Genomic DNA, 11872 nt, shown 5'->3' on the forward strand with positions numbered 1-11872 from the left:
TGCTTCTTATGGATGAGCAAAGAAAGTGGTTTCTTGAGATGGAATCTACTCCTGGTGAAGATGCTGTGAAGATTTTTGAAATTACAACAAAGGATTTAGAATAAACTTAGTTGATAAAGCAGCTTCAGGGTTTGAGAAGACTGACTCCAGTTTTGAAAGAAGTTCTGCTGAGGGTAAAATGCTGTCAAACAGCATCGCATGCTACAGAGAAATCGTTAGTGAAAGGAGGAATCCATCGAGCTATGTGGCAAACTTCATGGCTGTCTTATTTAAGAAATGGCCACAGCCACCCCAACCTTCAGCAATCACCACCCTGGTCAGTCATCAGCCACCAACATCAAGGCAAGATCCTCCACCAGCAAAAAGATTATGACTTGCTGAAGGCTGAGATGATGGTTAGCATTTTTTAACAATAAGTAATTTTTGTCCAAGAATTTTATTTTATTTTATTTTATTAAATTTTTTTGACCATGCCGCATGACCTGTGGGATCTCAGTTCCCCGAGCAGGGATCGAACCCTGCACTGGAAGTGCAGAGTCTTAACCACTGGACTGCCAGGTAGGTCCCTGAATTTATTTTTAACAGCTGCCTTTTACAGAATTGAATATCTTTTAAAAATTATTTTTTATTAAAGTATAGTTGATTTACAATGTTTCAAGTGTACAACAGTAGTTTTTTTTGTTTTGTTTTGTTTTGTTTTGTTTTTTTTACGGTACACGGGCCTCTCACTGCTGTAGCCTCTCCCGCCGCGGAGCACAGGCTCCGGGCCCGCAGGCCCAGTGGCCATGGCCCACGGGCCCAGCTGCTCCGTGGCATGTGGGATCCTCCCGGACCGGGGCACGAACCCGTGTCCCCTGCATCGGCAAGCGGACTCTCAACCACTGCACCACCAGGGAAGCCCAACAGTAGTTTTTAAATTTATTTTATGAAGTATAGTTGATTTACAATGTTGTATTAATTTCTACTGTACAGCAAAGTGATTCAGTTATATATATATATATATATATATATATATATATATATATATATATATATTCTTTTTCATATCCTTTTCCATTGTGGTTTAATCACAGGATATTCAATATAGTTCCCTGTGCTATACAGTAGGGCCTTGTTGTTTATCCATTCTATATATAATAGTTTGCATCTGCTAATCCCAAACTCCCAATCTATCCCTCCCGCACTCCACCCACTCCTTGGCAGCCACAAGTCTGTTCTCTATGTCTGTGAGTCTGTCTCTGTTTCATAGATAAGTTCATTTGTATGATCTGGTCAGGGGCTCTGGAGCTGGGGAGAGAGATGCCAGAGAAAACTAAGCAGAAAGCTTAACACCTGAATTTGAGGAACAGGCTAAATGCCAGAGATGGAGAAAGGACAAAGTAGGTCCTAGGACAAGAGAAAGATGAGAAAGCAGAGAGGGGCTGGATGAGGGGGGCTGGAGAGAGAGCAGGCTGATGAAACCAGACTGACATTCTCTTCATATCAAGGCAGTAGAGACAGCTTTTCAAAATAGAAAGGAAAAGATTCCCCCTGAAGAGATGCAAAGCTATCTGGTTTGTGCTTTTCCTTATAAATTTTCATAGTAAATACAAAGATTAGGTTTTCTCTCTCCCATCTTCCTGTCTTTAATCTCCTGTTGTTGTTCCTCTAAATGTTTTATTATTGATTTCGTTGTGAGTTAAGACAGTATCTTTACCACTTAGTGGCTGGGACAAGCACCCCATTCAGTCTGTTTGTGATTCTCTTAGGAGTGTATGGCTTTAAGACCTCTGCTGCTTCCTTCTTACACTAATAGTAGTAAGAGCAAGACAATAGGACGCAAAGCAAAGATGCTGACCCACAAGAAATGAAATGTGCAATTACGTGTCCCTTTTTCAGTGGAGTTTGAATCCCTCAGGTCTTTTCTGAAGTTCTGGGTGAGATGTATTCTAAAGCCCAAGTTCCTCATCCTGGCCTACAAAGCACTTGGGATTTGGCATTCTACCTACCTCTCCACCCTCAACTCACACCGTGTTCTCCAAAGCTTCAGCCCACTGGCCACTTTCTGGGGTTCAAGTGTGCAGTCAAGGGTGCCAAACTGTGCTCTCCCTCTGCCCCAGGTCCTCATGGAGATGGCTCCTTCTCATCTTTCTCATCTCTGTTCAGATGTTGCCTCCTCAGGAGGGCCGTTCTGATCTCTTATCTAAAGGACCCCTCCCCCAGTCATTCTTGGTTCTTTTTTCTTGTTTTATTTTCATTGAACTTCTAGTATTTGAAATTATCTGGTTTATGGGTTTGAACATTAAGTGTATGCTATGGATTAAATGTTTGTGTCCTCTCAAAATTCATATGTTGAAGCCCTACTCTCATACCATATGATGGTATTTGGAGATGGGGTCTTTGGGAGGTAATTAGGTCATGAGGGTGGAGCCCTTATGAATGGGATTAGTGCCCTTGTAAGAAGAAACAGGAGAGAGATGATCTCTCTTTCTCTGTGCTGTCTGAGGACACAGTAAGGTAGATGTCTGTAAACCAGAAAGAAGGCCCTCACCAGAACCCAACCATGCTGGCACCCTGACCTCAGACTTCTGGCCTCCAGAACTGTGAGAAATAAACATCGGCTGTGTAGGCCCCCAGTCTATGGTACTTGTTAGAGCCCAAATTGACTACAAGAGTCTCTCCTTACCGGCTCACGAGCCCCAGGAGAGCAGACCCAAGTAGGCCTTGTTTACTGTCTGGAATGTAGTAAATACTCAAAAATGATTTATTGAATGTACTGTGAATGGTGAAAAGTTCCAAGTCTTGAAAGATCAGCCTGCCCCATCATTCCCTTTACATTTTGATCCTTCCTGGCAACAAACTAGGCCTCCACAACCTCTCTCAGACACAACCGGGCTGCCTGCAAAATCATTCACCTCAAAGGCTTGGGAAGCTAATGACCATCCCAATGGTGGCTTAGGTTCTTGAAGAAAACTGCTGGAAAACTATGAAAGAAAATCCAAAGAGCGTTTTGGAGAAAGAAGACATGAGACAAGGATTAGAGTTTCAACATGTGAAATGACACACATAGAAAGGGGCAAATTGGGAGTTGAGGACTAACCTTCATTCAGGTCAGACCTTGTCCCCTTGACTTACCCAAGCGGTGGTAAGCTTCTCAACAAGCTTATGAAGTAAGATTTAGTATCCCCACTTTACAGGTGAGGAAACTGAGACTCAAAATGGTAAAGCAAATTTCTCAGGATCAAATAGCTAATACATGACAAAGCCAGGGTTCAAGCTGAGGTCAGGCTGACTCCAAGCCTGTTTGTGTGTGTGTGTGTGTTTCCCATCCCACACCCCTGCCCTCTCTGCTCTGAGGACATGGGGGCCAGAGGGAGTGCTGACATTGCATAGATGTTCAAAGACCCATGGAAACTGGATTGAAGAACACCTCCCATGCTCTCACCATCTATACTGATTTCAAACTTGCTTTAGAAGAACCTGAGTCAGAACTGCCTCCTCTGTTTTGAAACAAAGGGTCAAATCCACTGTCATTTTTACACAATAGGGACCTCTATAAATGATGACATTTTAGCCCTTCAATTGCAAAGGAAACAAGGACTATAACTGGGCCATCAATAATCTCCCTGTGCAGAGAAGGTGGACATATAAGCAGCAAAAAGATACCTGAAATTTTAGAACTTGATTGTTTCCCGAGTAATCTTTTACTTGGCAGAATAAATGTAAGTGTTGTGCTTGTGCCTTCTGAGCGCATTTTGAAAATGATAATGCGTCTTCAGGGTGGGAGAGAGAATCCTTTGTCCCTCCTGACACATTTTACACAGTAATAACAGAGGCTTTATGGGGGAAGGGTGAGCCAGGAGGGGGAAGCTACTTAGAGCCTCTGCTTTCTTTCCAAATTATGCTGCAGAGAGCAGTGAGCTGTCAAAGCCACACACAGCTTCCACTTCCCCATCAAAATGATAGAAGATGATGTGCAGGTGGAAGCAGCTCGGGCTGCGTTGCAAACAAGGGCTCTTTTCACATCCAGATGGAGCTCTGTAACCCTCTGCAAACTCCCAGCATCACTTACTGGGCTGGAAGTTGACTATTTGGCTGGCTCTTGTGTTTACTTCACTGTTAGAGTCTGAGCCACCGTAGGAGGAACTTACGATCCACCTTGTTGATGGATGTTGCAGAGAGAAAATGCCAGGGGGTCAGATGTGGAATGAAAGCTCCTGGCTGAGCAATGCTCCCAATACATAGAAAAAGGTTGGTCTTTGAATTATATATCCATCCCAGACTTTTACATGGCAGAGAGAAGAAAGGTGCATATTGTGCTTTTCTTTGCTGGAAAAAATTCACAAGTGAGGCTTTGACATGTGTGTGTGTGGGTGTGTGTGTGAGCCCACCTCACCTGGAAACCTCATTACTAATTCCCCACCCTGCTGAAGGAAGGACGTGCGATTAATGATTAATGAGAGCTCTCAGGAACAGATGAAAGGAAAGGAGACACGTGTCAATCTTTATGTGAAGAAGCAAATGGTAATAAAACCATCTTGGGTGTCAGCATCCTGAGATGCTCCTGGTACCCGCTGCTGGCCTACTTTTCCTATAACAGGGCAAGGCATTTGTGGTAAAGACATTGTTCTACTACCCAGAGTAGTTTTTTTTTTTTTTTTTTTTTTTTTTTTTTTTTTTGCGGTACTCGGGCCTCTCACTGTTGTGGCCTCTCCCGTTGCAGGGCAACAGGCTCCGGACGCGCAGGCTCAGCGGCCATAGCTCACGGGCGCAGCTGCTCCGCGGCATGTGGGATCTTCCTGGACCGGGGCACGAACCCGTGTCCCCTGCATCGGCAGGCGGACTCTCAACCACTGCGCCACCAGGGAAGCCCTACCCAGAGTAGTTTTATGTTTTAAAATCAGAAATCTAAGAGCTGAGAAAAGACCCAGCGAGCTCCAAATCCAGTGTTTCTTAAACTCTGGGCAGAGTGGAGTCATCTGTGAGGCCCAGGCTGGACTCTTCCAGCACTGACTGGGATCTCTCTGTTGAACAAACTCTCTGCTGGGTCTTGAGCTTGGGCACATCTGGGGACCTGACTAGTGCAAATCCACATTTAACAGAGGAGGAAACTGAGGTCCACACAAGTGACACACCCGAGGGCCTCTGGGCACAGCAGAGCCAGGACTGAACTCAGCTGTGAAGCACATCGAAACCCAATCTAACTGAATTTCCATGGTGAGTAGGCACAAATCTTGCAGTGTGGGCCTCAGGGCCACAGAGTTGAAGATTTGGTTGTTTAGGGCAGGAGGCAATTTGGATCAACTGTCCTGTTCATTCTGCACCAGGAAGCTCTTTACTGAGCTCCTGACACCCTAGAAAAGATACCATCACCTGGTTCTGAAGGCTCTGAAAATGCCTGATTAGCATGTCCACTGGGGCTACTTAAACTTTACCTTTAGATCATCACTCTGTGTAATACCTCGGGCTCTGTTCTATTGATCTCTGGGTCTGACTCACCGCTGATAGTTTTGAGCAATTGACCATTACTTCAGGTGAACGGGGGATCCAGGGAGAAGAAGGGGTTTGTGGTCCTGCAATTTCCTGGCAAATATTACCCGTCTGAGAGATAGTTGAGGAGTCTACTTGGGAAGATATTTTTAAAATACAGCCTGGCAGAATTTTTGTGGAAATTGACACCTCAGTTAATTCGGGAGATGTCCAGAAGAGTTAGGATGGGGTGAAGAACTTCCTTGCCTGAAGTTGGGGAGCCAGAGGAATGCTGAACAGGTCTGCACACTTTGCAAAAAAGCAAAGAAAGTCTGATCTAGCCTTGAAGGGACCCCTTTGGGTCCACTCAATGATTATTTGTAATCTCTGATAGAGAAACCTTGTAGACTGAGTTCTTTTTTTTTTTTTTTTCTGAGTTCTATTGATGTGTTTTCTGCCTAAGATGTTAATTTAAGGTAGAGACATTCATTCCTTTTTGTTGTTGTTGTTTAAACCTATGGTTTCTGCATCTATCCTAAATAGAGTCATAAAAGAATCCCCAAACTTATAAAACTCAATTGATGTTAACGTATTTTTGCACATAGATATAGGGCATTTGTTTTGAGGTGGAGTCAAGAGACTGTTCTGAAGTCAGAGTTTTAAAACATGTGGATTTTAAACCTATGGGCTTGCTAACTGTAAATAAAGAGTAAGGTAATAGAGCCCATCAAACCTCCAGTTTACCCAGTACTTTTGCTTCTTGCAGGGACAATGACATTTCTTGAAGAGTGATTTGTGGGGAGCTTGAAAAGCCCTCCAAACACACATTGATACCTTAAAGTCAGACAAAGTGATTCATTCTCTTTATGGTTAAGTGCTGAGCCTCTCCTTGGCAATTCAATTAACTCCTGAGAGAGGGAACACACAGTCTGTAACTACACTGAGTCTATTTCTCCAGGCAGAAAAAAAGTAGAGGCAGCAAGTAAAGTTTGTTGAATTCTATTTTGTACCTGGTAGAGATATAAAGCTTCTGGCATATGATCTCAGTTAATCCTCTCAACAACTCAAAAATTAGGTAGGATTATCACTACTTCACAGATTATCCCCAGGCACAGGGATGTGAATAAATTTCCCTGAGTTGCACAGGTAGAATCTGAAGTTGTCTTAGTCAGCTCAGGCTGCTATGACAAAATACCACAGACTGGGTGGCTTAAACAACAGAATTTATTTCTCACAGTTCTGGAGGATGGAAGTCCAAGATCAAGGTGACAGCAGATTGGGTTCCCCGTGTGGGCCTACTTCCTGGTTCCTAGACATCCGTCTTCTGACTGTGTCCTTACATGCCTGGAAGAGAGAGAGACAGTTCTGGTCTCTCTTCCTCTTCTTATAAGAACACTAATCCCATCATGGGGGCCCCATCCTCATGTCCTCATCTAAACCTAATTATCTCCCAAAGGCCCCACCTCCCAATACCAACCCAGTGGGGGTTAGGGCTTCAACATATAAATTTGGAAGGGACATATTCAGTCCATAATAGGAGATGTCCTCACTTCCTGCCTCCTAATGAGCCTTGGCAGGGATTGGAGAAGTGCTGTAAAAAGGACCAGATGGATAGGGAATCTGAGAACGCTGGGGTTGCAATTAAGAGACCACTGATTGTGGGAGCCTAGTTCCCAGAGGCAAGTCTTGAGAATGAGATGAGATCACTTATAGGGAAGAAAGAAAATTTCTTTTCCTCCTTTTTCTTTTGTACACCTAACTTGTAGTGTAGAGTAAAATTTGATGGCAGTATGTACACACTCACATTCACACATATCTATGGAGCGAGATACAGAGGAATAAAATAGGATTAGAGTCTACAACAGTAGTTAATCCTGGAAGGTGAAATTGTAAGTTATTTGATCTTTTTTCATTTATCTGTATTGTTTACTTTTCTAAAATAACCTGTTTATTATTTGTGTATATATAAAATTTATACCCCAAATCCTCCCAATATATCTTTTCACAATTTCAGCTGTTTTTCAAAGGTCACTTGTGTTGCATCTGTGTATTTCAAAACAATAGGTTGTAAATTCAAGCATTTAATGTTAACTTTTGTTTTTCTCCCCACCAAATTGATATGAGATCTGGCATTGTTGGTGGTTTGGTTTTTGTGCAAGACTGACTAGTTGTTTTGATATCCTATAGGCACAACCTAAGTGATATAATTTTTGTTCAGTTGGAAAATAAACGTTTTTCTGAACTTTCCCCTAGGCTTTCAACAACATGAGATTTTGTGCACTTATAGTGACAGGACAGAAGTGAAAACCACTTACAAAATGGAAAATGTAAAGTTAGGAAAACTGAGCCCACTGGGCTGCCCACTCATCCACATCCCACAGAAAAATGACTTCATTACCTGTTTCAAAGAAAAGTTATTTATTTATTCTTCAACATTTTAAAAATAAAAATTAAATGAAACTAGACTTATTTTTTGCCAGTAGGGTTTGTGAAGAAAGATTAAAATAAAAAAACAGGAAAAGAAAAGCCTTTAATTAATTTTTGCAACATTTAAAACTTAAACAAAATGGCTTATTGTCAGGGGGAGCTAAAACTAATTAGAAATCAAAATTATATTTGCTTCATCAATGTTAAAATAAATCCAAGGGAAAACAAAGAGGCACTTCTGTCTTTAAATTTAATTTTGTGTAACAATCTTAGTTCTTGCTGTTTGCAACTGTGGGAGTTTACTTTAAAAGAAAGTCTAAGCATGTATTTTGTAAAAAATCTAACAATTTGCTAAGTTTTATAGAAGTGAGATGACTCAAAGGGGAGGGAGGGAAGAGAGGGCCTCAGAACAGACAGGTGAAGTGAGAGCAATCCCACTACTGGGCATATACCCTGAGAAAACCATAATTCCAAAAGAGTCATGTACCACAATGTTCATTGCAGCTCTATTTACAATAGCCAGGACATGGAAGCAACCTAAGTGTCCATCGACAGATGAATGGATAAAGATGTGGCACATATATACAATGGAATATTACTCAGCCATAAAAAGAAACAAAATTGAGTTATCTGTAGTGAGGTGGATGGATCTAGAGACTGTCATACAGAGTGAAGTAAGTCAAAAAGAGAAAAACACATACCGTATGCTAACACATATATATGGAATCTAAAATAAAAAAGAAAAAGGTCATGAAGAACCTAGAGGCAAGACACGAATAAAGACGCAGACCTACTAGAGAATGGACTTGAGGACACGGGAAGAGGGAAGGGTAAGCTGGGACAAAGTGAGAGAGTGGCATGGACATATATACACTACCAAACGTAAAATAGCTAGCTAGTGGGAAGCAGTCGCATAGCACAGGGTGATCAGCTCGGTGCTTTGTGACCAGCTAGAAGGGTGGGATAGGGAGGGTGGGAGGGAGACGAAAGGGGGAAGAGATTTGGGGATATATGTATATGTATAACTGACTCACTTTGTTATAAAGCAGAAGCTAACACCATTGTAAAGCAATTATACTCCAATAAAAATGTTATTAAAAAAATAAAAAACAGCAGCTCAAGACCAGCACGGTTGTTGGGATGACTCAGAGAAGCCAGACGAGGAGCCGGGTGGCAGTGGGGTCCCCAGAGCGAGGCTTCCCCTCTCCTATTCTCCGCTGCGTTGCTGGGTAGCATTCTTACCTCCCCCAGGGACGGCTTGGAGAGGAGAATGTGGTTCTGGTGCTGTGTTTCCTTAGGCAAAGAGCAGGGAGACCCCTAAAGGGTGTGAGATAGCCTCTTCCAGAAGCAGTTGTAGAACTGGGGCAGGTGGGGGTGGCCCCTGGACGGTTTGAACGCACCCCAGAGAACAGAGACGTCGCTGATCTGATCAAGCCTGGGCGGTACCTGATAAGCCTTGATATATAACGACCCCACCTCCCACCCCGCTCAGCCCACTGTGTGACCTGTTGCCGTGTATGGGAAGGAGCACTCAGTGGTACCGCCCTCTGCTGAGCTTTTGCTACATGCCAGGCCCTGTATTAAGTATGCACTGCTCATAACATTATCTCACTCGAGATCCACGACAACCTTAGGGAGCAGGAACAATTCGCCCCATTTTTTTTTTTTTTTTTTTTTTTGCAGTACGTGGGTCTCTCACTGTTGTGGCCTCTTCCGTTGCGGAGCACAGGCTCCGGACGTGCAGGCTCAGCGGCCATGGCTCACGGGCCCAGCCACTCCGCGCCATGTGGGACCCTCCCAGACCGAGGCACGAACCCGTGTCCCCTGCATCGGCAGGCGGACTCTCAACCACTGCGCCACCAGGGAAGCCCCGCCCCATTTTTTAATAATACAACTCGTCAATTTATTTATTGTCATTCTCTTATGGCCACACCTTTCTTTTCATTGTGGTGAGCTATACATAATGTGAAGTTTTTCATTTTTAAGTGTACAATTTAGTATATTACATACATTCACATTGTTGTGCCACCATCCCCACCAACCATTGGCAGAACTTGTTCATCTTCCCAACCTGAAACTCTGAACTCATCTAACAAAAACTCCTCCCTCCCCCTCCCCCCAACCCCTGGCAACCACCATTCTACTTTCTGTCTCTATCATTTCCCTATTCTAGGAACCTCATATAAGTGGAATCATATAATACTTGTCTTTTTGTGTCTGGTTTATTTCACTTAGCATAGTGTTTTCAAGTTTCATCCATGTTGTAGTATTCCTATTTAATTTTTATTTTATTATTTATTATTATTTTTATTGAGATATCATCAACATAGCAGTGTAAATTTAAGGTGTACAACGTGTTGATCAGTATCCCCATTTTATAGACTGGGGAACAGACATATTAAATAACTTGCCCAGGGCCATAGGGGGAATAGGTGGCAGAGGAAGAATTCAAATCCGATGTCACACTCTGAGATCCACGCTCTTAACCATCCTTGACACAAGTGTTTCTCCAAATGCAGACCATAGACCACTACATCAGAATCACCTTGCACACTTAAAAAATGTAGCTTTCTGGCCACACCTCCACCCCGAGTCCTACAAAATGATAATCTTTGTATTTTTAATAAGCTCCTGAGTTGATTCTTATGTAAAACTAAAGTTTGAGAATTCCTTCATTCTTCCTTATTGAAAATAGAACTGAGAAACAATGGTGGCGGAGAAAAAGAAGCCATAATAATGAACTCAAGGCTAGGTCATCTCACTAAAAGGGAGAAATGAGTAAACAAGACTCTCAGAGTTCTCAAAGCCTACATATTCTGTGGGGTCTCCTGGAGTGATTTCCATTGTGTCCACCCATACCTGTTTCGTGACCTTATGACTTATCCTTTCAAGAAGGAAAAAGATAAATCTCTTGTAGTTATTCCATATTTTTCATTCCCATTTTTATGGATCATGTCAACATGTATTATGTATGAAAAACAAACCAGCTTATCATCAGTGCTGTGAAAATGTAGCATCCTAATGTGTGGCATAAGAAAAGGAAGATACCGATGATGAGTTGAGAGGCTAGCAAACCAAAGCATAATGTAGCCAAAAGAGATGTCCTGTTCAGTGTGGGACTGAAAACTCACCTTCAGAAAGACTTTCACCTTGAAATCTGGTGATGTGTGGAACAGATGTTTTAATTTACCTAAGAGAATTTGCATAATCAATTTAACATGAGGCTTATCAAACCTGCCCAAGAGCAGGTGACAATATGGAATTAATATGATTAGTAATTTGACACATCATTGAGATTAATGTGACCTTTCTTGCTCTCAGAATACCCAGAGGTCTTTACAGACAGGAATAATGTGCTGTGAGCTGCCATGTGTAGCAACCTGAAATCCACCACCCCAGTTCCAGAACTAAAGCAACCACTTGACTTAGTCTGGTCTCATGCTTCTACTCCTTTTCTTTCAAACTCTCTTCTAAGTTGAAAAGAAGGCACTGAGTGAGTATTGTAGAAGGCATCAGAGTGTTCATGAAAAGCAATTGATTTATCTTTCCTCCAGTACTATAAATGGTACTACCTTCTCCCTGGTCTGTTGCTTTATCCTTGATCCCAGACTTAAAGAGATGTCACCTTTGAGAATCCATGGTGAGGATCCATTTAAGTCTTTAAGTCTAGAGAATCAAAATAAGGGGTTAAGATTATGCATTGGTTTGATTGCAATAGTAAATTATTGGAAATAATAGAAATGTTCACCAATAGGGTATTGGTTAAGTAAAATATCATGCCAGTTGAATGTATACAACCATTCAAATGATATGGGAAAAGTATATGTAATAACATAAAAACATGTTTGTGATATGACATCAACAGATCATATCATAAAATAGTATATGTGCTATCATTTTATTTTATTTTTTTAATTTTATTTTTTTGTTTTTTGTTTTTTGTTTTTTCGGTACGCGACCTCTCACTGTTGTGGCCTCTCCCGTTGCGGAGCACAGG

This window comes from Pseudorca crassidens, chromosome 3 (assembly GCF_039906515.1).
Source record: "Pseudorca crassidens isolate mPseCra1 chromosome 3, mPseCra1.hap1, whole genome shotgun sequence".
In the NCBI taxonomy this organism is placed as follows: Eukaryota; Metazoa; Chordata; class Mammalia; order Artiodactyla; family Delphinidae; genus Pseudorca; species Pseudorca crassidens.